Consider the following 23,293-nt stretch of genomic DNA (forward strand, 5'->3'; position numbering starts at 1 on the left):
AAGCATATCAAATCAATCTCTCCAACAACCACTAACAAATGAAACCATACATTTTGTTCCATCTTTGAAGTGTGCAAGTAGACGTAATAAATGTACAGGTTACCAAAAGCATTATTAGACTTTCATGTCTTTTTTTTTTAAAAAAAAATTATTATTATTTATTAAGTTTGTACAGGAATCATTAGTCTAGGGTAATTTATTATTACCCTCACAATTATTTAGGCACATGCAGCACAGCACACCTTTTTCCTTTGGTGCCTTTTAAAGCAGTTGGCATACACAACAACTTTATGGAATACTTCCTAATGATTGACAGGATTCTAAAAATCCTCAAGAGCTCTTGGGGCAAGTTCAAATGAATTGTTACTGAAATGGTATCACAGATCCATTTTCCACTCGCACTGTTTTAGTAACACCTACAGTCAAAAGTCAAGAGTACCTATGCCAGTTTTCAGACCCCTAAAGCTCGAAACTGTTAACAAAGGCATAGGACTATGAAACAAAAAGGCTAAAATGAAGACTCAGACTTTAGTTTACCAACTCAGCTAGCTTTCTACAGAACTGGGGTAAGCGACTGGATACAGTAACATCATAATCTTAGTGAACCAGAATTAGAAGTTATATACACAACTGTAGTCGATTCAAAATCAGACTATAACTCAAACAAATCCCAGTATCCTGCTTTTGTTCTCAACTTCAACATTTTACCTTCCTATTAAACTACCTCATATTTCTGACTTAGTTAAAATTTAACTATTATATCTCAAAAAAAAAAAAAACTTTAAAAACGTCTACTTCATTCCTTCTTGTTAAAACTGCAATATAAAATCATTATACTTAATATAAAATCATTTTTAAGGCAATTGGGAGTTCATGCATGAAAATTAAACATAGGTAATTAATGCAAATAGCATTTATTGCAATATTTATTTAGTAGTATGTCAACTGAGGCTAAAATATAAAGCAGCTTGCATGAAAAGCTTGCATATCAATTCCTTGTACAGTCTTTCCATTCTGAGAAAACTAATTTATTCAGTACAGTGCATTGTATATATTCTATTGTTTAGCCTTATAACATTCCACATGACCAATCATGTTATGCTAACTACTTCTGCTTACATGCTTTTAAATTAAAGACAGGGATAAAATAGGGCTACTCAGCCTCAACTACCATTTTAAATATTTGAATTGATATATACAATGAAAAAGTCTTCACAAAATATGCAAATTACAGAATCACAGAATGGTTGAGGTTGGAAGGGACCTCTTGTCCAAAGCCTGCTCAAAGCAAGGTAAACTCGAGGAGGTTGCTCAGGTATGTGTCCAGTCAAGTCCTGAGTATCTCTAGGGATGGACACCCTAAAACCTGCCTGGGCAACCTGCTCTGGTGTTCAATCACACTTAAATTACAGGGAATATAATAAAACACTCACTTCATGACAACCATTATACTGGCAAAAATAATATAAGCATTGTTATACTAGAGAAAGAGAAAAAACAGCTAATTCGTTTTTGAAGATGTTGATTATTCTCTTTAGAAAACTGGTCTATAAATAGTATCCAAAATAGATATATATATATTTCCCCAATAGAAGCTTCCTTCATGAGAGGTCTAGTGCTTGACAATAAAAATACATAGGACACAATCCCTATCTCAGCATGCCATCAAAGAAAAACTTAAGAGAAAGAACCTCAAGTATACAGAAGCACACCTAAAATCTTGGGGGGAGGTAGGTACGTTGTTTGCAAGGGTTATAAAACAGACGTGTTCCTTCTTTTTTTCTGGATAAGCATATGTACTAAAAATGAAGTGAGCTAGATTCAACTTTCATTTTCAACTTTAACAACATTCTAAGTACACTTAATATAACACTGAGAGGAATAACTATTTCTTCGTTAAAAGAAAAGAGTAATGGAGAAATAAACTCAGGTTATTTGATATAGATATATATTGAAATTAATCTTTGAAATTCACATGATGAAATAAACTTTGATAAAACTATATCATACATTTTATACATTGGAGTCAAAATCTGAAAGTATACTTAGAAAACCATTCACAAGATTTTTCCATGTATTTCAAGATATTGAGACAAAAGACAATACCATCAATACCAGTTGAAATTTGTTGCTTTCTAATAAAGACTATGAGCCATGTAAAGGCAAAATAAAATTAATCAATCAGAATAGATGCAAGATCTTTATGTTACTTCATAAACAGCAGAACTGATTCACAACATTGAGCTTATATAAAGTACCTTCACCTGACACTGACTTGAGGAAAACGGACTCCACAAACAGTAAGATTGTTAAGTAGGTATGTTTATTCAGTGCTGTGCAGCACGGGGGATAGTCCTGTCAAAGTCGTGCGCACCTGATGACAGTCGTGCGCACCTGACCAAAGTCGTGCGGCAACTTGCTTTGGTTATATGCAGTAAAGAGTTACATATGCATGAAGTTTCACAATACACCTATACATATTCATAACCTGTCCCCGCTTCGTATTAGAATTAGTTCCAAGGAGTCATTCCCATAAACTCCTCCCATCTGCGCTTGCACAGTGTATTCTGGTGGTGGTTGTCGGGGGTCGTGGGGATGAAGACTGATGACTCTTCCTCGTCACCGCTAGTTGACCTCTTGTCTTTGCGCAGACTCAGTTGCTCCTTGGCTCTTGTCCATCTGCAGGACCAGTTTCTAAAGATAGGCTCACACTCTTATTAGGAGACTGACCTTGGTAGGGGGCCCAAGGCTTCTTGCTTTAGTTAATTTGCACAATGCACCATAGTTAGCAAAGACACTAAGTAGCATCCTAGTTTAATGCTGTCAGCGCTCTATCTCTACTTGATAAGATTCTCCTAACTCCCTCTCACAACACAAGAAAAAAAAAAAAAAAACCTAAACTGTGGAGGTTACCACACAATCTTTTCCTCCAGAAAGTAAATATTAAGATTCATTCTTTCACTAGATTTATACCTTCAAAGACAACTCCATCATACTTAATTTTCAAACTTATGTAAATAGTGACAGAAGACAGCACACAAACTTTAATAGTAACAGTCAAATTCTAATCATGATTTTGATCAATAAAAATGTGTATAAAATATAAAATGATTTGCCTACGATACAACCTCTCCCCCCCCCAAAAAAAAAAAAGATTTTCAGTATAATTCCCCTGCCTTATGCATCACAAAGCAATGGAACAGAATTAGTTCTGTCAGCAGATCTACATCTCCACCAGGGCTTTTGCTGGCTGTATTGGTTAGACTTTTTTTTTTTTTCACCTCCTGAGCTGTCATTATTATGCCAGTAGAACACAGTTGGATGGACTAGTCTTATGTTTTCAAAGCACAGAACAGACATTAATTTATGTCTACATCACTATGAAGCAAGCAGGTATTTTACATATGGGGAAATCAAAGAAAGGTGAAGTGCTTTGTCTAAAGGCACTTAGAAGAAATGACTAACAGAGCTATAATTAAAATTCAACATCAAGATTTATATTAATCCTCTAGACCTAACTGCCTTTTTCAAAGTGCATGATTTGGAATATCAAAAATAAGAATCAATTCAGTTCCTCTCAGTGTACATGTTAATGATAAAATAAAACATTACATTCATCTTCTTCCTCTGCATTAGCATAAACAGTCATCCTTAGAAATCAAATTCAGAAAACCGTTTAGATTTTAACAAGATATTTAAAAACAAAGTCAGGTCACAGTTAAAATTTAAATTCCACATTTGATTTGGCCTCCATGTCTATGTACTGAGAGACTCCTAGGAAAAAACACACATACATACCAAGTATGTTAGTATATCAACTTATACTAGACTGATTTAATTAGTTTGCTTTCAACGCAAAGGTGCAGCACCTCAGCAATTATGAGATCGTTAATAGAACAGAGCATAACAGCACCTTTAGAGGTCTTGTCTAACCTCTAGGCACACATATAACTCCCATTAAGGCTAATGGGAGTCACATGTGTGCATCCAAGGGAGAAGAGGCCCATTAAAACTGATACAACATATCCATTAATCTTCAGGTCACTCTTAAGGTCAAACATTATAAAAATGTTTATGAACAGTACTTACTAGGTATGCACAGTGGCTACTTTGGTTTTAGGACAGACCTGTGAGCAGTTAAGGCCATGGAAAATGTCTGCTTTAAAAGCATCACCATGTTTCAAGTAGTAGCATGGAAATTTGAGAGTGCTTTTCTATAGTGAGAGAGGATGTTTTTCTATCTTCTGAAAGAATTAGACGGAAAGAAGTGACAGAGAAGGTTAGATACAATGAAAACCTTGGACAAAGGTATGCTCTAGCTTTTCATTTCTCTTCCATCCCCCACACTTTCCTTGTGTTTCAGTCTCCTAGTTGTGGTTTTCTGCTTCAGGAAGAACATTTAATTGCAGTGACTAAATTCCTAATCTGTGAAGTCTGCTATAAAGACACTACAAATAAGATTTTGATTACTGAATCACCCGCAAACCACTACAATTCAAGCACCACTTGCAGGGTGGAAGGAGCACTGAAAGTTTTTCAGAGAGAAAGGTAATCTTAATTTGCTACCGCTTTCATTCTGCATATCTGAAAATTCTTTTTTTTTTTTTTCCCACCACTATAATATAGTTTAAGTAAGCACATTCTTTTCCATCTTAGAAGAAACTAATGGTACCTGTTTTCAGCCATTCAGTCTATAAAACTGATTTAATTGGAAATGAATTTGCTATCTTCATCCACATAGAGTCCTGGAGGAGAGAGAGATTTCTCAACAGCATGGGGGCCAGATGATTTCTGTATGAACAGAGCAGAAGGTACAGCACAAGGAAATGCAATTGTCAGATGAGTATAGAAACAAGGATAAAATTCAGACATGAACTATCCATTTGTTTAGTGTTTCTTTCAAGAACTCGAGGGGGGGGAAAGGTGGCTTCATTGCAGGTTTTGTACTTGCGAACTGTTCTGAAACTTGTCTTCCAGAACCGGTGTCAAAACTTTTATTCTGCATGCAAGATTCATTCAGTATCCTATTACAGGGTCTCTGTTTCAAGCATTAACAACAGCACTGCAAACTTGTGTTCTGAGGCCTCGTGTGACAAGCAGAGATGGTCAGCTGTATCTGCAGTGGCAGGTCAAAACACAGGCAAGAGGCTGGAGAACAATCTCTCACCTAGAAAGTATGGCTCCCAGAGAGAGACAGTAAATAAAATCGGCCCCAAAAGGATGCAGCAGTGATTGGCCTTGAGCTACAGGTCCTCTATTGTTTTACTGGGGTATGCCCATTTCACACCAGGTCTCACTTCATGATGTTTTTTAAGCACTGATACAGCTCTTTGTACCCTGCACAAGGAAGTGTTCTTTGTTTTTAACTCAAATTTGCTGCCTAGAACCGCAACACCCAGCTTTCCCATGGGGTTTTCCTCAACTGAAAGTGCACTAAGCTCAAGCTTTCTGTACAGAAATGAAAGCAGAAGCTCATTTCTACACGCCCTCCGCCTTTTTCAGGTCAGCCCCTGTCTGAAAAGCAGGTCAGGCCAGAGCCCGTGACCTGCTTTTAGGACACGTGCTGAAGTGATTTATTTGCACGCGCCACCCAGCAGCCCCAACCCCAGCTCCTTTCTTCCTGTTCCCCAACGCCCCGATCGTGCTGCTCCCGGGCCCTCCAGCAGCAGCCGCCCTTCCCGCCCCGCCCCCTCCCTTCTCCCATTGGCTCCCCCAGCTCCCGCTGAGCCGCTTGATTTGCTGTGCTGCCTGTCAATCAATGCCCCGGCGTGGACACCGCCTCGGGAGACCTTCAAACACGTCATCTCGGCATCCGCGGGCATTTCCTGTGCAGCCGCTCTAGGCGCTCACCTGGGGTATCTATCGCTGCGGCCGCCGCCGCTCTGGGCTGCGGGCGCTGCCTCGGTGACCGCGGGCTGGTGGCGGCGGGGTGGAGGAGGCCGGGCCGGGGGGGCTCCGGCCTCACGGGAGGCTCCGGTCGCACGGGCCTTCGCGGGGAGGCTGGAGACCGAGCCCCCGTGGCAGCCCTGTGGGTTGGGCCCGGACACGGGCAGGGCCGGCGCTGGCAGGTCCCGGGGGCGGGCGGGCGGGCGGTGAGCCTGCTGGCATCGGTCCCGGGCCCTGCTTGTGAGAAAAAGAACTTGTGGTTCTCCTTTAACGGCCTGCCCGGGCTGCGCAGTGTCGTGAGATCCGCCGGTGTGCTTCCTCCCGGTGCCTGCCTACCTGAGCATGCAAGGAGGCTGCAAGGCTTCCAGCTAGGCCCAAAGCGTAAGGTAAGAAAGGAGGGAGCCTTAGCATGTCTTCTGGAGAAAGGACAGGGCGATGAATTCGATTGAATTCTTAGGCCGATGTCAGTTGAGTGAGTCAAACAGTTGTAGAGCTCCAGAAGTCTTTCCTGTAACCATGGTCTAGATCACGATCACAGATAACTAGCAATAGGACAGGAGGGAATGGCCTCAAGTTGCACCAGGGGAGGTTCAGGTCAGAAATGAGGAGACATTTCTTCTCAGAAAGAGCAGTCAGGCATTGGAACGGGTTGCCCAGGGAGGTGGTGGAGTCACCATCCCTGGGGGTGTTTAAGGAAAGGTTGGACATGATGCTCAGGGACAGGGTTTAGTGGGTGACGTAGGTGGTAGGGGGACGGTTGGACCAGATGATCTTGGAGGTCTTTTCCAATCTTAATGATTCTGTGATATACCTCAACTCATAGATACTTGCTGTGGAGGGGATGGCACTTTTCCACTTTCTGTTAACTCAGTTTTGTGCAGCCTGCAACGGTTTTGCAAACTAATGGTTTGTCACAAAGCAAATGTAGATTGAGTCTGATGGCCAAGTTATTTTAGGAGAGAGGTGAATTCCATTTCATGACACAGTCACTAATGAGAATAAGAGGACTGCATATGTCTTTAAATCCAGAGTTCCTGGTATCATCTTTTAACTGCCAGTGGGAAGGAAATGTTAATCGAGGTCAAAGATAAGTATGGCCACTTTGTAGTAAAACCCAATTCCAGTACAATCAAACAAGTGGCTAAATATTTTGCAAGTTAGTGAATTCTTGTCTGACTTGTTTAGAGCCATTATTAACATGCAGTTCAGCAGCAGTTGCTGATGAAGCATTCACTTTGAGACTATTTTTATTTATTCTGTGTGAAAAGATATTTATTGATGCTTTCTTGTACAAATATTTTTTCTCTTTAAGAATCTGTTTGATCTCAGTAGCAGTTTTTCATTTTCTGCATGGTGTCATTATCACCTGTTTTCTTACCAAACCCTTCATTAGATAAACTAAAGTATCATTGCTGGGATATGACACAGTAGAAAGAAACTGTTAATGAGGAGTAACAATTCACACCTCTGAATTCTTTTGTTTAAGTCTGTTCACAGGGCATGAAGTCATCCATTGCAGTTACTTGATCTGGACTTGGGGAGATAACTTCACACATACAGGATATATATATTAACTCTTTAAAAAGCTTTCTCTTTTTTTTTTTTTTTTGTAGAAATGCAATAGGCCAGTAGGGTACAGAATGTCAAGAGTGTTGAAGGGATTTAACACTTACACTTTAGTACTATGGAAATAGATGATTGGAACATCTGCTGTGGTCGCTAGTGCTCTTATTAGAATACTTATTTAGAATTAAAAACATATTATCCACATACTCTGTCTTTGGAGATAATATTTCAGCACTTGGTCCATATATGTCAGCATAGATACATGTTGTACATGAGATATTACACCACAAATAGGCTAATTCAAACTAATTTCAATTTCTGTAAAGAAAAGAATTAAAATCCTTTCAACATCTTACCATCTTATACATTAATATAACGTTTTGAAAATAACTTGTGTCCTTTTGGGTAAATCATGCATTTCTTTTATTGCTAAAAATTTTTAGAAGATTGTGTCTATCTATGCAAGCGTTATATTATTAAGAAAGCAGCATTATTATTTTTATTTTAAAGAATCTTAATATTTTTAATGGCTTATGCATTTGCACTTTAATTACCATGATGATTATGTTTTCCATTTTGTTAACCTACTGATAGGCATTATTTCACTTTCCAATTCACTGCCTAGAAACATCATCTGTGAAGGTTTTGCAAGGACCTTCCAATCATATCTTCTTGTCTACCAATCTGGGTTGTATTGTGGGAAGGTGAAAGAGGTGTGGTATTTTTTTGTAACAATTGTGTGTATACTTTTATTTTATTTTTACAGTTTTTAAAGTAGTGATTCAGTGTCTGTATATATATAGAGAGAGAGTACAGCACATTCTAAAATTGCATTAATCTGGGGATAAAACAGAAGAAGAGGCAAAACTTCAAGCTAAAATTTATTTCAGCTAAGTCCCTTTAACTTCTAGTCCTGCATGGGTTTAAACTTGTGTTTTTATTTGTTGAGATCATCCTTTCCAGACCCCAGATGAAGAAAATTAAGAGTTTCACTGGAGTTTTAATGGAAATTAATGTTGATATAATTGGGTAAATAATTAAAATTAGACACCACATTGAATGGTTAAATTTACTTGTGTTGAAAATGTTGCAGAACTCTAAAGTAACAGAGGTGAACTTATATGTTTCTAAATACGCTCCTGTTAAGGTCTCTCAAAAGCTGTCATTAGAACTCCTAGGACATCAGTACAAGCACATAAAATAACATCCTCAGAACTTAGTTTAAGAAAACTTTAACCTCTTAGGTAATGGACCTTCGGATGCATTAAAAATTCATTCTCTGATTAATAAACTGTCAGGTATCTTGAATGGTATGACCCATTTCTTGATGGTGGATTAGTAAGGATAAAGCAAGACACACCAAACATGTATTTGAGGACACAAACCCTTATTAAAAAAGTAAAACTGATTCAACTTAATTTCATTATCTTAGGAGAAAAATGCATTTACAGATAATTATTTAAAAATGTAAACACTCATTGCTGGCTTTGTTTACTGATAAACCGTAACAGAAATTGCAATCATAGAATATACCACATTGGAAGGTACCCACAAGGATTATCAAATCCAACTCCTGGCTCTGCACGGGACTTCTCAAAAACTAGGCCATGTGTCTGAGAGTGTTGTCCAAACGCTGCTTGAACTCCATCAGGCTTGGTGCCGTGACCACTTCCCTGTGGAGCGTGTTCAAGTGCCCGACTGCCTCTCAGGGAAGAACCTTTCCCTAACATCCAGCCTGACCCTCCCCTGTCCCAGCTCCATGCCGTTCCCTCGGGTCCTGTCGCTGTCCCCAGAAAGCAGAGCTCAGCGCCTGCCCCTCCACTCCCCTCGTGAGGGAGCTGCAGGCCGCCATGAGGCCTCCCCTCAGCCTGCTCTGCTCTGGGCTGAGCAAACCAAGGGACCTCTGCTTCTCCTTGTACATGTTGCCCCCTAGACCCTTCACCATCTTCATAGCCCTCCTTTGGGGACACTGATAGTTGTATGTCCTTCTTATACTGTAGCACCCAAAACTCCACACTGTGCTCAAGGTGAGGCCATGCTAGCACAGAGCAGAGAGGGACAATCACTTCCTTCAAGATAAATATGTGTAGGTAAAATGATTTGGCTTGATAAAGTGCTCAATAACTGTAAGTGATTCTAAAAACTCCAGATAGAACAACATCAACTAGTTTGATAAGATAACTTTGCTTTTGAGTGTCGCACCTTTTTTCATTCCAAATTGAATGTCTTTTGGGCAAGGAGGGTGTTATTTAGGTTTGGGAGGGATTTTTTTTGTTTGCTTGAGAGCTCTGTGTGTTTGTCTCCTTTTAGTTTTTTTTTTTTTCCCCTTTTTTTTCCTGAGACTGCAGATATCTCTTCTTTTGTTAGTGAAGGCAGTGACTCACAGAAAGCTTTTGATAGTTGCTGTGATTCAGGACATGTAGGAAGCAAATGTTCCTGTGATGGACTAAATAAAACTCAATTAAAACTTGCAAACAGGTATTGATAGTGTATAAAGACTTCCTTGGACAACTTATAGAATAGGAAAGGTAATTTCTATACTCTGATAGTTTTTGACACTGTTACTAATCTGAGGACCTCCATTTGTGCTTTTGACATCAAATGCTGTGGTGCAAGTCAAGAAAGACATTTGATCTTCTCTAGTGTTTAATCTTTTATAGCTTATAGTCTTTTATAGTGACAGTTCTGAAAACTGCTCGAGGCTGCTACTCAGAGAATATTTGGGAAGGAAGGAGTGAAGCAAATTTATGGCTATTTAGTATCAATATCATATGACTACACAGTAATCAATATCAAAAAACATAAAATGAATAAAAATATAGGTAATCAAGGGGGAGGGAGTGATGTCTGAATCCAGTATTAGCATATATCTTGTTATAGTACATCACATGGTATTTCAGAAATAAAACACTTTATCACATATTCAAGATGGGAGAAAATAAGAATGTCTTTTACTATTCTTTTATAAAATATCAGTCATTTTAAAGCTTTGAGGTTCAGAGAGAATATGAGGAAGGAGAAGAGGGAGGAGATGAGCAAATGTCTAAAGGAAAACCTAGTCAGTTAAACATAGACAAATCATTCAGCAATATCAGCTTATGATATAAATAGCATATTACCTGTGCTTTTTTTCCATGTTGGTTATAATGGCCTACTATTTTTTTAATCCCATAACACTATTGCATTTGCAATCTCTGTTTATTCATTTTCACTGGGATTAGAAATCAGGAAGATCTTAAAAAAAAAAAAAAAAAAAAAGGAAGAAATTGGCTAACACTGATAAATATTTAGGCATAAATGCAACTTCATTAAATTAGTGTGTAAACTAATTTGTAAAAAGCCTGCCTGGGGCTGAATCTGGCAAGGGAAGTGAAAGGTAACAGAAGGGCTTCTATTTGGGCTTCTTTGCCTCAGTGGCAAAAGGAAGAATAGGGGAAGCGTGAGCCTGCTGCTGAAGGGGGCAGGAGCCCTGGTGACATGTGACATGGAAAAGGCTGAGGTAATGAAGACCTTCACCTCAGTATTTGCTAGCAAGGCCAGCTTTCAGGAATCCCTGAGTCCAGTGGAAAGCCTAAAGCAAGGAGGATGTGCCCTTGGTAGAAGAAGATCAAGTCATACAATACTTGAGCAAACTGTACATACGTTAAGTTAGTAAGGCCTGATAAGCCCATAAGTGCTGAGAGATCTGACTGAAGTTACTGTGAAGCTACTTCCAATAATATTTGAAAGATCATGGTGATTGGGAGAGGTGTCTGAGGGCTAGAGAAACTTCATCCTCTACTCTGCCATTGTGAGGCCACACTTGGAGTACTGCATCCAGGTCTGGGGCCCCCAGCACAAGAAGAATGTGGATTTGTTAGAGCGGGTCCAGAGAGCAGCTACGAAGTTGATCATAAGGCTGGAGCATCTCTCCTATGAAGGAAGTCTGGGAGAGATGGGGATGTTCAGCCTGAAGAGTAGGGTCCAGGGTAACCTATTCTGTTTTCAATATTTAAAGGGGGCTTATAAAAAAAGATGGAGAACAACTTTTTGCTTGGGCAGGCAATGACAGGACAAGGGGGAATGGTTTTAAACTGAAAGAGGGGAGATTTTTAGATTGAGTATTAGGATGAAATTCTTCTCCCAGAAGATGGTAAGGTACTGGAACAGGTTGCCCGGAGAAGCCGTAGATGCCCCATCCCTGGAGGTGCTCAAGGCCAGGTTAGATGAGTCCCTGGCGCAACCTGATCTAGTGGGTGGCTGTCTTCAAGAAGAAGAGTACAGAGAACTACAGGTTGATCAGCTTCACCTTGACCTCTGAGAGGGTTATGGAGCAACTAATCCTTTAAACTGTTTTCAGGCAATAAAGGTCAAGAAAGTGATCAGGAGTAGTCAGCATGTTTTCACCAAGGAGAAGTTGAGCATGATGAACCTTAAAACTTTCTATGATGAAATGATGGGCTTGTAAAAGAGGAGATAGCAGCAGATATCATTTGCCTAGACTTCAGTAAGGTTTTTGATGCTGTTTCCCATCACAGGGAAGACATAGGGAAGCTGTTGATGAGCAGACAGTGAGGTGGGTTAAAAACTGAACAGCCAGGCCCAGAGGGTGGTGATCAGTGGTGCAAAGTCTAGTAAGAGGTCAATACTGGATCATGTCCTGTTTAACATCTTCATTAACAATTTATGTGGTGGGACAGAGTGTTCAGCAATTTTGCAGATGATACAAAACTGGGAGGCATGGTGGATACACCGGAGGGTTGGGCAACCACCAGAGGGACCTTGACATGCTGGAGAAATGAGCTGGCAGGAACCTCATGCAGTTCAATGAAGTGCAAACCTGCATCTGGGAAGAAATAATTCTTGTCACAAAGACTAAAGATATCCTGGGCTGCATTAGGGGAAGTGTTGCTAGCAGGCTGAGGGAGTTGGTTAAAGTTGAGCGTCTTTTCTCCTCAGCACTGGTAAGGCCAGATTTGGAGTACTGTCTCCAGTTCTAGGCTCCCCAGTACAAGACAGTTATGAAGCTACTGGGGAGGGTTAGTGAAGGGCTACACATGCAGTTTAGGGATTGGAGCATCTCACATATGAGGAAAGGCTAAGAGGTAGGACTGGTAACCATGGAGAGGAGTAGGCTCAGGATGAAACTCGTGGTTGTATATGAATACCTGCAGGGAGGATGCTAAGAGAGCTGAGAGCAGGTTCTTTTCAATGGTGTCCAGAGCCAGGACAAGAGGCAGTAGGCACAAGATGGAGCACAGCAGGTATTCTCTGAACGTCCTTTACTGTGTAGGTGATGGAGCATAGGAACAGGTTGCACAGAGAGGATGTGGAGTGTCTCTCCTTGAAGATCTTCAAATATTCTTGGAAACAGTCCTGGGCAACCTGCTTGAGATGACCCTGCTGAGTTGGATATCATGAGCTTAACAATAAACACACTAATCCCTTTCTATTGCCCCTGTTATCACATTTATTAAAAACTAAAAAATTAAAAAGGGAGGAGGGGGAAATAGCAATCTGGAATTCTTCTTGTTGTTAGTTTACAGTAAATACACAAACAATATTTGTCAACCCAGTAGTTGAATTTCGCAAGCATATTGTACTTTAAGAAACTCAGAGAGGGAAACCCCTTTTACAACTTTCTAGTGACAGAAGAAAAAAAAATTAAGCAAACCTCAAGAGAGGTCTGTTTTTCTTTAAATTACAGTCAACTCTATCCTGTAAGTACCGTAAAGTATATGTTGTTCCTTCACATTATGGGTATACTTAGCTCTCTACAAATGTATTTGCCTTATGTGTATGCGTAGCATATGCTAAGCTCATAAGATAAGGATATTTTTGCACTTGTAAGTAATGTGTGCTGTTAGATGATATTCATTTGGCCAATTAAAATCATTCTTTCCTTAGAACATGTTAATGTGTATTTCCTCACAACAAGGGCTGGTTTCCAAATGTGAACTTTTCAGGCGCAAGGTCCAAGTTCACAAATTTTCTTATAACAAATAGAGAGTGAATTTAATATTTCAACATAAATGACGGTAACTCTTCTATGACAAAACCACTGTATTGCTGCTGCACTTCATGATGACAGCCTCCAAAACTTGTTATGTATTTTGGAGTGCAGGGGGTATGGTATTTTCAAGCAAGCTGCTTATTCTGTTTTGGTTTTGTTTTGGTGTGTTGCTGTTGTTTTTCTTTTTTTTTTTTTTTAGCATAATAGAATAGATACTTTTTTCACATAGACCAGTGAAGGGGGAAGAGAAAAGACTATATCTGGTACTATATCTCTAAAACTAGTATGCTCTAAACACCAGCTAGTCCATAGCACTCCCAATACTCTTTGAGTAGTAAAGTTAAAAACAGTGAATTAGGAAAAAAAAAAAAAAAGTGTTCTGCTAAAAGGCTGCAGACTCATGAGTCAGACAGGGAAAATGGAAGACTCTGTCCTACTACTTTTCAGGTTACTTAAATGGCTCATGCAGCCATGTGTTTGAACTATGTCTACAGGCATTGTCAGTGCATATCTAAACTTTGCAAAAATGTTCAGGAGAGGGAGAACAAAAAGATAGTACATCTCTTTGCATGTGGCTCTCTCAGAGACAGTGGTAGGGCTTGTTTGTTTGAAGGTAAAAAGCAAGACAATTTGAAAGTCTAAAATTAATTCAGAAAAAGAAACTAAATCTGGATATTTCAGAGGAAGGAAAGGGTGGAGATAAATGAGTAAGAGAAATAAAATTTGAGAAGGAGGAAAAAGAGAACAAATATATAACAGGAAAAGAGAGGAATAATGGTAGTGGAACAACTCTTAATTCATGGGTTGACTCTGACTGGGTCTGAGCACTTCCTCTTTTCCCTGCAGCAAAGGACCTATGGAGTTTTTTAGCCTTTAGATGCAAGTTGAATCACTCTTCGTATTCATTGAATTTGTATTAGTATCTGCCTGGGAAAAATACAACTAAAAATGCTGTCTCTGTACCTGCTTATCTCCAATGAGTTAGTGTCTGCTAATATTGGCAGTGGAGTTGGAAAAGAAAGAAAATAAATCAAGGTCAAATTCTAAGAAAACTTGAAAAATATGTTCAAAAACAGTATTATTCAAAACCAATGTTATTAATTCTATAAGCAGAAGAGCAGGCAGGAGATATCACAGGAGGGGGCTGGCATGAAGAAAGGAAATTTTTCTCGAAAGGAAATTAATATAGGGCTATGGCTCTGTGGGGCGTAACTAAATCATGAATGTGGATTCGTGCTGGAATTGCAGAAGGACTAAGAAGCTGTCAGGTGTACAGCTCAGGTTGCATAGTAAGGAAGTTACTATTCCTCTTCAAATCTGCTACTTGTAATATGTGTGTGCACCCCTGCTAGTGCAATCTGAAATGCTAGTCAAGGTACAGGGTTGAAGAGTGTGTAAGATTTGGGGACAGTGAGCACATCTAATTTTCTAAGCATCCTTATTAGTCACTGTATGCCAAACATTTCAGACTACAATCATACCAAAGAGGTAAGAGTTGGGGGAAATCACATGGTATTCTGTATTTAAGCAGAGTATCCTCTCACCTGCAAGTCTGCCTGATACCTACAGCTGACTTATACGGGTAATTCTTTTTGTTCTTTTCATTTTCTAAAGACAGCAAAAAAGTCCCATTATTCAGATTTATGGTATTTTAGTCTTATCCTTGCACATTCAGGGTATCAGGCTTGAAGACTAAAAGAGCAGTTCAACTCATTAAATAAAAGGCTTGGTTTTCTATCTGCCAGTTGATTGGTGGCAGATGCAAGAGTATGTCAAAGGCAGACCGTCTTGTGACTGCTTGTTTATTTCTTGGCCTGATGTGGGGCATACCGATATTGCATGGGTCTTACATGATACTGTGCTGTCTGGTTTGTGTACCAAATCTGGAGAAAAATAAATTGAAACAATTGAAACAGGATTGTATGTTCTTCAACATAGTAGAACAGTTCAGCAGAGAGTCAAATGAGCATTGGTGCTAGTCTGCTTAAAAGGAAGAAAAAGGAGGGGGGGAGAAATACCAAGTTGGGTTAAGATGGGAGGGAGTAACTAGCTTTCAGAAATTACATCAGCTTATATTTCTGCAGAACTGGAGCCTAAAAAATGAGATATGCTGATATAAAGTACCATTCTTTATCTTTGCAGTAGTTGAGAGTTGCTGACTATAGTTAGATCCAGTTATTATTATTACACCATATAATGCAAGACCAAAACTTAAAACTGATGGTGAACAGGCTTAACTTCGTATTGATGAAGGGCCTTGGCTTTAATGTGCTGTAAATACGTACAGTCTGTTTGGTTTTATGTATAGTACTTCTTTTGGTACAGGTGTGGACAAAGGTTAATTATGAGTTGGCTATGCGTTTAGGACAGATTTTACCTTTTTCATCTAATAAGCATTTCTAATAAAAGGTTAAAGGACATTATGTTCCTGCGGTGTAGTACTTGAATCAGCACTTGCATACCACTGAATATTCATGACTGTGCAGTTGGTATGCATATGTGTGTCAAAAAAAAAAAAAAGATGGAATAAAATCTGAGCAATGGCTGTGTTTGCAAATGATGAAGCTAAGGTATGTTTAATGCAAAATTTCAGGGTTCTGTCATCTGTGGTAAATTATATTTAATTGTATTTGAGTATGTAGAACAGGCATTGCTTCTGAGTCTCTTCTATATATCTTAGTCTTAATCCTGGCATTTCCAGAACTGTCTGGTGATCCATTCATACAGATCAGACAGAAGCAGAACAGAAACACAGCAGAGCTGTGAAATGGGAATTTAAGCAAGATTACTTTTTTTTTGTAGTAGTAGGAAGAAAGGCATGGAGGCCATAGAACAGATGCATAAAATTAGCATTGGTACCGTGCTTGACAAATAAGGCTATGTGAGATACAGAGCCCTTAAAACAGTGAAAAACAGATATTACATGTTAGTACACATAAGGCCAACTTCTTGGGTAAGTAACAGTAACCAGCAAATGAGTAGTTACAGCTATAACTGCCCACAGCGGGCGAACAACCACTCATTCATGTTCTTCCAACAATTCTGAAAATGATCTGCATGCCTTTGCCACAGTGTGTTGTTTTACCTACTTAGCACAAAGGATGGCACATCTAAGCTTTGCATCCTTTTCACTTCTACACATGAAATGCATTGTAGACTTTTGCTTATCAATCCGTATATCAGAACCTGGTATCCTCCTCATAACCAAAATCTATTCAAACGCAAGGATCTTCCTGTCATCTGCTTATGTGATTGTCAGTGGTTGAGACCTACATTTGTAGCATAAGGAATCCCTTGTGCTCATACCTTCTGATACTGGTTTAGTCAAAGATGTTGTCTCTTCTACTTAACTCTCATAGTCTCAACTCTGTCAGAGTGCTTCAACCAAACCCTACACCATTTTGATTTAACTACAGTAAATACAAGGTATGTCTTCAGACAATTCTTGTTACCTGCTACTGTTTTCAAAGGAAAAATGTCAATATCATTTATTAGGCATATATTCTGGCTCTCCGTCTTCGTGTTCAAGATGTGTTTTTTTTAGAAAAGCCTCAGGAAGTTACCATGCAATGTCTTTTGTCAAGCTTTTTTTTTTTTTTAAACATTCAATTTAATTAAAAGCAACAGCAGTTAGCTTTAATTTAGTACAGCAGGGAATGGGAACTTATGTGTGGAATTGGTGCATCCCTGTAGAGATGTTTGCAATTTGACATACTATGGAAAAGGAGAAAATAAAATGGGGGAAGAAGAGGAAATGGGATATGAGGTAAAGAAGAATAAGGATTGCATGCAACTTACTACATGCTTATTATTTATTATAATAAAATTAGAGCCATATCCAGAAACTTGGAAGGGTGATGCTATCTGTGCCCATTATTCTGCAGGGAATACAAATATATAATCAGCTTTTGTTCCCTTCAATTTAACATCACAAGGTTTATAAGGTAATATTTTAAATATAAGTTATACAGTAATTAGACACTCAGATTTATTTATTTATTTATTTCATCTAATAATATGTCTTTTAAGAGTGTTGCCTCATCACAGATTTTTCTGAAGTCAATGGGAGCTCTTACCACTCAGTGTATCTTTAACTCTGGCCAATAAAAATCTCAGTTGCTAGCATTCATCGAGAGAATGTGTTGCATTGATGCAGGATTTTCAGTTTCCATCAAATACTGACAGAAATGACGGATGAACAACTTCTAACAGTGCAGCACTTTTATACTGCTCTTCATTACTGTTTTATCAATTTTGGCTCTTGTGAGCTGGTTTTGATTTTGTAACTTGAAGCCCTAATATTTTGACTTTGCCAGGTTGTTTATGGAAGATAAGTCAATGAGCTATTGTTATGTTTTTTTGCTGTCTCCAGGCATTCATCAGTTGTTAATCTCTCGTATTGCACTGTATGAAATCTAGGTTTGCTGAGTTGAATTTGGAAAGGCAACCTATGATTGGAATGTATTTTTGTCTTGTGTTTGGTCTTCTGGCATTCAGTGTAAATGTTGTGGTTTAACACTGGTAGACAGCTAAGCAACACACAGATGCTCTCCCGCTCCTCAGCAGGACAGGGGCAGGGGAGAATATGAGATGGATGACAGAGAAGCAGTTTAATGAAAGGAGAAAAGAAAAAGAAGAAAAGGCCACGCATGGAAGCAGAAGGAGAAAAAAATACTCTCAACTTCCCATCAGCCAGTGAAGTTTGTCCATTTCCTGGGAAGCAAGGCCTCGGTATACGTGCTGGTTGTTCCAGAAGACCTTCACAAGGAGTGTTCCCCCATCTATCTCTTTCTTCCCCCAGCTGTTGTTGCTGAGCAATGATGTTACGGTGTGGGATATCCCTTTGGTCAGTCTAGGTCTGCTGCCCTGGCCGTGTCCCCACCCCACCTCTTGCCTACCTTCAGCCTACTGGCTTTTGCAGGGGAGTTGGAGAGACAGGCTTGAAGCTGTGTCAGCACTGCTCAGCAGTAGCCGAACATCAGTGTGATACCAGCACTGTTCTAGCTACAAGTGCAAAGCACAGACAGCACTGTATGGGCTGCTGTGGGGAAACTTAACTCCATCCCAGCCAGACTCAGTACAGTAGCATTCTGGAATTTGTTACTAGTTGCTCACTCAGCATCTTTAATAAAAATCTTGATTTCATCTGTGGGATTCATTCAGTGTATTCCTTTGCTTTTTCAACTTCTAAAAATAGTCCTGTTTCCCAGGAATATCAGAAATAAATGGTACCTTCTATGAGTGCAGTGTATTAATGATATTTCACTTAGTGCTAGTAGTTATTTCAAATGGTTGAAGAATCACTTTGTTCTTTACAAAACGATAGGTGTTTAGCTGAAGCATATCAAAATCCAGACAGTAATACAACATCAATCTTCTGTAAGGTCGTTTTAAGTAATGATGAAGTGATGTTATTTTTAAAGTGATTAAGAGACAACGCAGTTGGTTCTTCCAACTAGTCTTTGATCTGAGAATATTTCTCTCTACACTTGAAAAGCAAGGAAGAGATGAGAATTAATGATAAAACATGAGGTTTTCAGCAGCTGGGGTCTAGGTTTTGTATTTTATTATGAGAGTAGATGTGAAGGAAGATTTTGTAAGTAAATGCATACCTATAGTTTGATTTCTTGTCTTTAACATTTATTGATTTCAAATTGGCATCTAAAACATCTACTATTGAAATAAGTGAAAAGAACAGTTAAACAGAATATGTCTTCACTAAGCATCAACAAAAACAAAAAGCACTTTGCACTAAAAAAAATCACAGCATTCTTGTGATGGGTGGCATATTTTTTTCACACTTATCTGTTTATATCCTAATCTTGTGAACATAAAAGAAAGAAGAGTAGACCAAAGGTTTAAATGTGAAAGTCCAGTGTCTTCACTGTAACTGTAGTCTTAATGATATTGTCACTTTATTTGCTTGGTTGCGTGCTCTCACAGAGTATGACAACACTGAATGTGTAATACTAGGTACACTGTAGCTCCTGAAGTGAACAGGAACTGTGTGTTGGTGATGTTTTCTTCAGAAAGTCTATGATTCATAGTATGCTCGCTACCTACAATGTCCTCCTGACTGAGCTACGTGAATGCTAAGCTTTTGCAGAATCTTACCTCTTGGTGTTTTAGTCCTTTCTGCGTTGTTTCAGGGAGTAATTTGTGGGCCTACAACTTTTCTTACTAATATGTCATAATATAATATTCCTTAGTGAAGGATAGAAAATTGTCACAATTCATTTTTCAGTACTTAATTGCATACTTATTTTCATTTTTCTTTACATTATTTCTTAATCATTTATGATGGTGGATAGGAGTGCTCTCTCAGCCCAGGCTGAGAGCATTGGGGTTATTTAGCCTAGAGAAGAGAAGGTTCCAGGGAGATGCCTTCCAGTACTTCTCGATGCCCCCCCCTTTAAGGGGGCTTACAGGAAAAATGGTGAAGGATAGCAGGAAGTGTAGCAATAGGATAAAGGGTAACAGTTTTAAACCAAAAGAGGGGAGATTTAGATTGGATATTAGGAGGACATTCTTCACTCAGAGGGCGGTGAGGCACTGGCACAGGTTGCCCAGAGAAGCTGTGGATGCCCCATCCCTGGAAGTGTTCAGGGCCAGGTTGGATGGGGCTTTGAGCAACCTGGTCTGGTGGGAGGTGCCCCTGCCCATGGCGGGGGGTTGGAACTAGGTGATCTTTGGTCCCTTCCAACCCAAGCAGTTGTATGAATCTAGCTGAAGCAAAGAAGGCTTTATGTTTGTTTTCCAGTCATTCTCTTGTAAAAGGTATTCTCATGATGTCTACTGTGGAGCAATTGTTTTGTGTAATTAAGCTCACTTAAAAAGAGCAGGCAGGGAACAACGGAGTTCTGTGCTGTGTTTTATATCAAAATTATACATCCTTGTTATTAGGATGTTATAATGTTGAATGTTTCTTGGTAAAGGTAGAAATGAGAAAAAACAAGAATATGGTGAAACTTTATTGTACCTACTCAATTGAATATGCATGAAGCTTTTAAAAATAATTATTGAAGCACAGGAAGAAATAATATTGTTTTCAACAGGTGTTTGAGCCCTGGAGCTCATTCTAAAGATGACGTAAGACACCTTCTATCAGGCTTTTAGAATTAAAAGACAAAACTTCTATTTTAGAAGGCTGAGGAAATTTGTAAGGGGGCAGCTGTTTCAGGTTCAGCTCTGACTTAAAAGGAAGAGTTACTTGAAAACTAAAAGTAGAAAAGACTTCTGTTTGGAAGTGACTAAAAATGTTAGATTCACTATGAAAAGCTTAGGAAACAAGCTTCAACAATTGAAGAGCCCTTCTAGGTAGAATATTTGAACTTTGGAAGAAGATTGTCAAGGCTATAAAGTCTGTTATATTGTGTTTGTATCCAATCTTTTATTAGCGTTGAGATAGTTAATACTAATAAAATAAATGTTAAAGAGACGTTATGTATCAGCAATTCTCCAGTGTCCTGGAATTCACAGAATCTTAAGTCCCAGGCCCATTCAACGCAGAAGTTTTTCGGCAGACTTAACACAACGTTAGAAAGAGGACCTCTGTGACCATCTGGGATATTTAAGCTTTTGTTCACCCTAATATTTCAGTTCTGTACTCATCTTCCAAAAATCTGTCAGATTATCAGTGATAGTCCAACACAGTATAAATATGGAAGAGGTCAGGACACTTTTTTTTTTCCTTCTCCTGATGCCTCATTTAAGATGTTTTATCAAAAATTTGAGGAGTAAAGAAAGACGGTTCAAGTAACTATTCTCTGTTCTATAAAGCTAATCTGGAAAGCAGAATTACAGGAAAAGAGTCCGTCTTGCCTACTTAGTAAGATAGAGTTCATTTGCATGCAAAGATACTATTTTATCTTAAAAACTTTTAACACTTATGAAAATCCTACAAGTAAATACAAAAATCCTACAAGTAAACGCATAAAATCAGAGAGTTGTTTGAGCAAAAATAATGCTCATTATTAGGGATGAATGTAAAGGATTAGCATAAGAAAGTGATGATAAAATCAGTGACTCTAAAGAATAAAATAAGTGTCAATTTACAAAGCACAAGAATAGAACCAAAAATCTCATAGTCCAAAAATCTAAGTAAGAGGCAGCATAAAGAGATAGGTCCACTACCTAGATCTCTTATTTAATAAGAAAGGAGGACAAGTAACCGACTTTCAGAGACTGATTCTTTACTTTGTAAGAGATATACTGTGACCTGCTACTTCATAAAATTAATTTTAGACAGGAAAAAAGAGTGGAACTAAAGCACAAAAAGAATAGCCTAAGGAACCTTAATATAGATGCGCTCAAGTGACAAATTCTTAATTCTAATAAAATTCATCTTAGAATGACTGTGGAATTAGGCACTGCTGATTTTATTTATTTATTTGTTTAACATTCTAGAGAGTTGAAATAGCCAGAAAAGTGCTGAAGGTTGTCTGTGTCTGTTCACGTTTATGTCTCTTCATTCTTTTGTTAAGAGAGCTATCAAAGCTGTTAGTTTCAGTTCCAATTTAAGATTCAGGAACAAATATTTTAGCAACTAATTTGTACCTTAAAGTAATCAGAAGAGAAATTGTAAAACAGTATGTTTTGACCTTTACATGTTTGTAAAAAAATCTCAATATTCATCTCTTAGAAAGGATGGCAAGCTTAGTAAGGGAGAAACTTTAGGTACAATACTACTTCATTTTAATAAAGTCTTTTTCCTCACATAAGCAAGCTGGTGAAAGATAATATCAATATTGTCGCCATTAGGTGGTGATATTATCAGCATCAAGTTGAGAAATTGCCTTTATAGGGTAATTATCTATAGTATCCTGTCAAAATGCAAAGGCATTAATGAGATGGATGGTTGAAGAGAACACGCTTACAAAAGTTACTGATGTTGTTAAGTTGAAAAGGGGTTGAAAGTTTTGGTGGTTTTTTTTGTTGTTGTTCTTTGCTTGTTTTTTGTTTTTTTTTTTGGTTTTTTTTTTAAACATAAGGTCTGAATCCAACACGCTCTTGATGAATGAGAATATCTCTGAAATCAACAAGATGAAATGCAGTGCATTTCATGCAATGCAAGCATGAAGCAGTACATATAAAAGGAAAAACTCAGATACATAAATACAAATCAGGAAATAATTACTCAGTAAAATGACAGAAAAGGATCTGAAGATATTGTAGACCTCAGTTTAAACACTAACTGTGACACTGAAAAAAAAAAATTATTCTGGAGGATAACAACATGTTGTAGGAAATAGCATATCATCTAGTTTGGCAAGTCTTCTATATACTGTTGGTCTTCTCACCATCCTCACCATTTTTTTCTCTTGAGATAATGCAGACAAACTAGAAATTCTTCTCTGATGTTGTTATTCTTTTCTCCGGTGGAATGAAAACCATCTTTATTTATAATAAGAATGATTTATATTGAGTATGAGAAACAGATTTTTGTGTAATTAAAACACTAACTGTGATAAAACACTGTAACAGACTACCTAGAGAAGTTCTGGAATCTACTTTCTTGGTAGTTAAAATTTTCTCTAGGTATTTCTCAGCCTACATTCATGCTGAGTTAGGATTGGGTGGTCCCGTGTGGTCTGTCCATCGTCAGACTATGTTTTATCTGTGCAGAAGAGACTATGTAAAATAGTTAAATCGTGAACTCATTGAGGTGAACAGGGGTGTTACTTCTTGCATGCTAAATGCAGTTTTATGTTAGTGTAGCAAGGTAATGTTTGGTTTTGACTTAATAAAATATATTTTTTATTTGGCTTCCAAAACAGTGTTTTGCCAAATCATACTAAAAAATATTTTGACACTTCTGTGTATAATATGTCAGTCTAATGCTTCTGCTAG

General features: G+C 38.4%; 1 protein-coding gene and 1 long non-coding RNA gene across 3 annotated transcripts in view; one reads left to right on the plus strand and one right to left on the minus strand.

Annotated features, from left to right (window-relative positions):
• Positions 1 to 912: 912 nt before the first annotated feature.
• On the minus strand, positions 913 to 5,928 carry LOC310893909. The gene is made up of 3 exons (XR_014579406.1): positions 5,790 to 5,928; positions 4,673 to 4,791; positions 913 to 3,774 (listed from the first exon to the last, which is right to left on the minus strand). It is a non-coding gene; the product is annotated as an uncharacterized lncRNA (long non-coding RNA).
• PEX2 (peroxisomal biogenesis factor 2) overlaps positions 5,751 to 23,293 on the plus strand; it is a 28,025-nt gene continuing 10,482 nt past the window's right edge. The window contains exon 1 of one of the 2 annotated variants that reach the window (XM_083823409.1): positions 5,751 to 5,855. The gene's annotated coding sequence lies outside the window, so the exon portion shown is untranslated. Of the gene's footprint in view, positions 5,856 to 6,132; positions 6,273 to 23,293 lie in introns of those variants that run through there. The other variant, XM_083823408.1, reaches the window with a different exon arrangement.

The sequence above is a fragment of the Anser anser genome (assembly GCF_964211835.1).
Source record: "Anser anser genome assembly, chromosome: 2".
NCBI classification, from domain to species: domain Eukaryota; kingdom Metazoa; phylum Chordata; class Aves; order Anseriformes; family Anatidae; genus Anser; species Anser anser.